The 7,115-nt window shown below is 31.6% G+C and overlaps 1 pseudogene; it reads left to right on the top strand.

The window, feature by feature from the left end:
* Positions 1 to 1,727: 1,727 nt before the first annotated feature.
* LOC145039712 (metacaspase-4 pseudogene) lies at positions 1,728 to 4,958 on the top strand (annotated as a pseudogene).
* Positions 4,959 to 7,115: the final 2,157 nt, after the last annotated feature.

The following is a 7,115-nucleotide window of genomic DNA, read 5'->3' as shown; positions in this document are numbered from 1 at the left end:
TCTAACATTCCATGTTGTGGTTTTATGGTGGGGCAACACTAATAAGTTTTGTATTTATTTGATAAATATTATTTTTTCAATTTTTAGGATCAAAATAATTAGATATTACGAAACAACTAGTAAATTGTTGCATAAAGATTAATTTTGAAGATACTATCTAATTATTATTAATTTAAATTGTTTATATAAAATTATTATTTAAATGCATCAAGATTGATATTTAAAATTTGGCTCATTTTTTGAAATATTCCATAATTCATTGCATTTTGTTGTGGATTTAGTTCATATGATTTACTAATTTATCAAATTTGCAAGTTTTGTCAAATATTTATTCTTTTTAAGACCACTATTATTTTTTTTTATTTTTTTTTTATTTTTTTGCAATGTCAGAGGAACTAAATACATAATATAATGCAACATTAAGGATGACTTCAAAATGATTATATCGTTAAGACCAAAGATGTGATTTTAAGTAAAGCATATGTATAAAATTTGTAGTTTAACTTTTACTAAAAAAATATACATAGAAACACATTATGTATAACTAATAATGATTCCAAAATGCACATAGAAACACATTAATAATATATGTTTTTAGTCATTGTACTTTGGTCTAAAAAACATTTTATGCATCTAGCTTGCCATATTCAGCTAGAAGATTACTAAGAAATGTAAGAAGAGTCTTAACTATTTGATAGAATTCATCTAGTAGGTTGTAATTGGTAGGAGGTCAATCTTGTTGTAACGACCTCCTAATCAACAAAAAACTCATTTAATCTTGATCATTGATTTTTTTAGTCAACGACAAATATTGTCTTTCATACTTCTCATTAAGGGAAATGATTCGTAGACAACACTTTTTTACCGTACACAACAATTTATGCATTATAAAGTTGTACAGTACAACATTTTAAAACATCAATTGTTGTGTATGGAAAATAATTATTGTGTACAAATTATCTCCCATTAAGGGTATTTCTTATTTTATTCGTATGTGTGTGTGTATATATATATATATATATATATATATATATATATATATATATATATATATATATATATATATATATATAAGGGGGGGGGGGGGGGGGGGGGAAGGGTCTTTTGGAAATTCAAACTTTTCCGAAAACCTAAGAACTAAAAGTGGAACGTTGAACTAAAAAAGAGATGACCAAAATGCATTGTGACATTTCTATAAAATAAGTAGAAAAATAAAGGGTCACTCGTACATTAATAAAATGACATAAGGGGTATTTTAAGGACTTAGAAAACGAACCTAGGGAATAACCGATCAGATCCCTTTTTTCATGTCACAATAGACATTTCCGATTTCCGACTATGGTACCTTCGGCAGACAATCTCTCTGTAAACCCGACATGACCACCGACGATCGATCTTCGCCTCACGTTCACTCACTGTCACCGAGGATCGATTCCGCCTCATCTCTAATGACCAATTTTACATAACCTCCTTATCTTCAATGATTGATTCGCGTCTTGACAGATTTACCATCTCTTGATCTCGATCTTGATCCCACTATCCTTCCTAATCTACTGCTTGCACAATGTAGATTGATGATCGACCATAATAACCATCGATTTCCACAACAATCACCACATATTTCAATCGAATGCACAAAATAGAGGTGGAAATCCTACTCCCACTGTCCAAACAGATCCCAATCGAATTCAAGACACAATAATTAAGTTGTATGTGTTAATCGAGAAATGGGGAAAAAGGCGGTGTTGATTGGATGCAACTACGTTAGAACCAAGACGGAGCTCAACAGATGAATCAACGATGTTAAGAAAATGTACCGTTTTCTAGTTGACCGTTATGGATTCTCCAAAAACGACATCAAATTACTTAGACCTTGTGGTATACATACCACGAAGCAATCCGTGGTCTAGCTGGCCACAAAAAAAATTTCGTGCACACCACCCCGACATTCCGTAGTCGGGCGTGGTCGTGCTATTCTGTGCTCCCGACGACGAAATCAAACGGAGAACATGATTGGCTGTGGGTTTATTTGGCCGTTGAACGACTATTTTGACCGTTTTTTTTTCAAACTCAATTCACTATATAAATAAACCTTCTATTTTCACCAAAACTTACACCTCATTATAATCTTCATTCTCTACAACCACAAAACACATATACATGGATTCCACAAAACATATTGAATTTCTAAAAACTTTTGACTCGGATGACGATGTAGAATTCGTCGACACATTCTTCAACATTGTGCAACACATTCACGATGAAGAAAGTTCGAATGCAGCTCGTACAAGGGCGGTCGTCAATCGTGATCACCAAGTCGCACACGACTTATTGGTACGTGATTATTTTGCTGATAATTGTCTTTATAATCACGACTCCTTCGAACGTCGTTTCCATTTGAATAAGGCTATATTTTTACGTATTAGTAATGCTTTAGAATCTCGTTATGATTTTTTCAAACAAAAACCCGACACTAGAGGAAGAATGGGTTTTAGTAGTATACAAAAATGTGCGGCTGCTCTTAGGTATTTGGGATACGGTATAGCATTCGATGCATTTGACGAATACTTGAAACTATCCGAGAGGACCACCGTTGAATGTGTAGATTGGTTTTCTGTATGTGTTTATGAGGTTTTTCACGAAGAATATTGTGCAAACCTACTCAACGTGATATTGAGAGATTATACTCGGCTCATGAAGAGAGGCATGGTTTTCCGGGTATGCTTGGCAGTCTAGATTGTACGCATGTGGCTTGGGAAAAATGTCCAACTACATGGCGTGGTCAGTTCACTCGAGGAGATATAGGTGAACCAACTATCATCCTAGAAGCTGTTGCATCTCAAGATGTGTGGATATGACATGCCTTTTTTGGAGTAGCGGGGTCTAACAACGATCTTAATGTTCTTGGCCAGTCTCCACTTTTCAACGATATTTGGATCGACAAAGCACTTGATATGACGTTCACGGTGAACGGGCACGCATATAAATACGGTTACTACCTTGGTGATGGGATATACCCGAACTATTCTACATTGATGAAGGCATACTCGGTTCCTCGAAGTGAAAAGACAAAGTTTTTTACAAAAAAACAGGAATCGGCGAGAAAGGATATCGAGAGGGCATTTGGAGTCCTTAAGCAGACATGGCATGTAGTGAAATATGCTACACGACTCTGGGATAAAGAAAGAAATAAACGAATGGTCCTAGCATGTATTATAATGCATAATATGATTATCGAAGATGAAGGTCGAGTGATTTGCACGTATGATCTGAACGACGTTGTCGTTCCAATTGAGGAGTTCGTACCGGGAACGAATGCGTTTTTAGAGCGAGTTGTTGAAATTCATAACAGTGAAACGTGTTTCAATATTCCAGAAGATGTCGCAGAACATTTGTACCAACATAACATGAACGACGATTAGGTTTTTTATATGTATGTTTCTTTGTTTTTTTAATTAATGTAATTTTTTTTTTCTAAATTAACTAAGTAATGTAGTTTGAAGTTGTAATTTTATTTTTATAATTAATGAAACACTAGTTTAAAAAAATGAATGGTTTTTAATTATAAAAAATGTAATTTTATTGTATTTTTGAATTAAAAATAAATAAAAATAATGATGTGGAGTGGTGTGATAGTGGTAGATATCCCATGTTAGTAATAGATGATTGTGGTGCTGATGTGGCACCCACCATGTGGAGTGATGTGATAGTGGTAGGTATCCCATGTTAGTAATAGATGATTGTGGTGCTGATGTGGCACCCACCACATATGTGGTATGTGGTGGGTATAACGGATGACCTTATCGACGGAGACAATTCCTATACCCATCCTACCGGCTGTAACATCCGCCAAGCACTCGATGAACTCGTCCACTCGGCGGAGCCTGGTGACTTCCTCATCGTTCATGATAGCGGACACGACACTCACCTTCCAGCTGAGACTGGTGACGACGATGACACCGGATATGATGAGTGTATCGTTTCCAGCGACTTCAACCTAATTAATAGAATGATACTTGCTTTGAGGAATTTACTTGTGGTTGATTAGAATTTGATTTTTGTTTTAGTGAATTATATCTCAAAATTAATGGATTTATGATTTTTTATGAGTGATTTAGCAGTTTGACTTCAAGTTCTACCAAATGGTTAAAAAAAATTTGCTGGTTATCTAATGACTTGTCTAAATCCTAGGCATTCAGATTAATCGTGCGTCAATCATCGATTCTCAAATGCTTATATGGATTAAAGTACTTAGAAACTAACTTTAACTTTTTCTAAATATGAAAGCATTACCATGAGTACGTTAGGAACTGATGAATCATGCCTAAAAATGTTTCTGTTCTGGATTACTTTCATATTTGCAACTACTAGATCTGCATGAATTCATTAACAAATATTCAAGTCTCTGATAGAGGTAATTCACTTGTGATAACCATATTCGTGTTGTATTCTTGCATGTGATTACAAATGGCGACTTCAGGGACCTTTTGGACAAAGTTCCACATGGTTATAGAATCACTATTATATCAGATTCATGTCACAGTGGTGGATTAATTTACTAGGATAAAGAACAGATTGGTGAGAGCTACAAAAAGGGTCTAGAAGAATATGAAGGAAGCGGATAAGATTTTAAACTAAGTAGCTTTTTACATAAAATCACAGAAGGTGCACTAGAATCCCGGGGTATTCACATCCCTTCTACATTTCGCCATAAGAATCTTGAGGAAGAAGAGGAAGTAGAAGAAGAAGTAACTTATGAAGGCAATGATGAAGTTAAGAGCAAATATTTTCATCTTTAAACCCTAATCAAAATACTCAAACAAAAAATCGGGAGAGATGATATAGATGTCGAGAAAGTGAGACCAACATTGTTTGATATATTTGGTGACGATTCCAGTCCAAAGTAGAAGAAGTTCATGAAAGTCCTCTTAGACAGGTTCCATTTAAGTGATGTATAAACACAGACTTACTTTTTTGTTGGGCTGAATGAACTATCTGAATAAGATAAGCAATTACTTTTAGACATGAAATGCATTTTTGTCACCAAGAAACGAAAAAATGGATATAAAACTGTGGTTGTTGTACAAATTCATTTTTTTTTAAAGATTTTCAAGTAAATCAAAAGTGAATCGCATATAAATTACATGTGATTCATATTTAATCACATGTAATTCACAAATGAATCACATGTGATTCGCGTGTCAATCACATGTAATTTACATATGCATCATGTGATTTATGTTAAATGGTATAATATTTTAATAATTAATTTGAAGCATGACTAAAAGTGTGTAGTGATTCACATATAAATCACAAGTGAAACACATATGAATTACATATGATTCAGTTATAAATGACATATGATTCACACGTAATTCACATGTAAATTACAAGTAAATCACATATGAATTACATGTGATTCGCATGTAATTCACATATGAATCACATGTGAATCATATCATGTAAATCATATTTAATTCACATATGAATCACATGTAATTCATATGTAAATCACCAGTGAATCACATATGAATTGCATGTGATTCAAATGTAAATCACAAGTGAATCACATATGAATTATGTCTATATGCACACACATATTTCGTGTGAGTGTTCTTCGTAAATTATTTTTTTAAAATTTTCTTGTGAATTTCACATTTGAATCTTAAAAGATACAATCACATGTGAATCTTACATAAGATAATCTCTTACATGATATATAAATATGCATTTTTGTGAATGTTCTTGCATTATCTTATAGATTTGAATAATTTTGTGAAAAATATTGAAGAGGTGAAAAGTGATAAATTGAAGAAAATATGAAAATTTTGAAAAGTAGACATGAAAATGTTTTGAAATTTTATAACAATTTTTGTTTTTTATATTTTATTTTGTATCGAATAAAATACTTGTACTATTATGTTTATAAATTAATAAATAAAAATGAGTTTTTTATGATTTACTTACAAATATTATAGTATAAGAAATATGAATATATGCACTTGAAAAAAAATATGCATATATTCATATAAAACATTGATTTTTTTTGGTTAAAATAATTATAGATTTTTTTGAATATTCCAGTTTTTTTTTTTTTTTTTTTTAATTTACTGATTTTTAAAAGTTTACTTTTTTTAAAAAAAAAAATTGTTGTTTTAAAAAGAAATAGTTTGTACAATTTTTTTAAAAAAAATCATGTTTTCTAACAAAAATAAAAAAATAAGCATTTTTTAAAAAAAGTTCAAAATTATGATTTTTATAAAAAAATTCCTAAAATTTGATTTATAATGTTAAATTTTAAACATTTTTATTAATATTTTCAATAACACAGAAAATTAAACATTAAATGATATTGGTAAGATGACGATATTCAACACCAGCCACATACCACCCTAACGCTCTAGCATACCAACAACAGCGGGATATGTAAGTATGGGTTGTCGGACACTTGAGGAACGAGAATGATTCTTAATAAACAATCTATTAGTGAATAAACAAATTCAAAAGGGGAGGATTCTGATTTTTTCAAGTTTAGAAAACTTAAGACATGTCTTAATGAATAAAAACTGACTAAGAATTGTAGAAAAACGATTATAGAAAATAATATCTAAAAAACCTTTCATGTAGGTTCGATTAGCTAATTCACTATGGTTGATGCATATGATAGTGCAATAGATTTAATTTCATTGGTTATCGATTTCTAATGTGACAAACAATAATGGTAATATTCCCTATCCTATGATTTAGTACATTTACCAGCTCAGTGATCAGGTTAACAAATAATTTGACAATCCAACTTTTAGTTCGAACTATACTAGACTTGAATTGTAAATTGTCATAAATGGTCATAACTTCAGTTCAATATGTAAATGGTCATTACACATGTTCTCACAAATTAAAGTTACCCAATTTTATATTTAACCCTAGGCTTATGGTCAAAGTCCTAGTCATATAAACCTAATGGTTATAGAGTTCATATGATTCAAGCAAGTCAAGATAGAATAGTCATCTCACCCTAAAAATGCTCAGCAATAAACAGAAAAGATTAAACTTTAAAACATAAGGATCTTTATCAAGCTAATACAATAAATAACCAACTAATTAAATCCATAATC

Source organism: Lactuca saligna, chromosome 4 (genome assembly GCF_052625555.1).
Source record: "Lactuca saligna cultivar CGN05327 chromosome 4, ASM5262555v1, whole genome shotgun sequence".
NCBI lineage: Eukaryota > Viridiplantae > Streptophyta > Magnoliopsida > Asterales > Asteraceae > Lactuca > Lactuca saligna.
The sequence above is the reverse complement of the archived record's forward strand: the minus strand, read 5'-3'. Positions and strand labels throughout refer to the sequence as shown.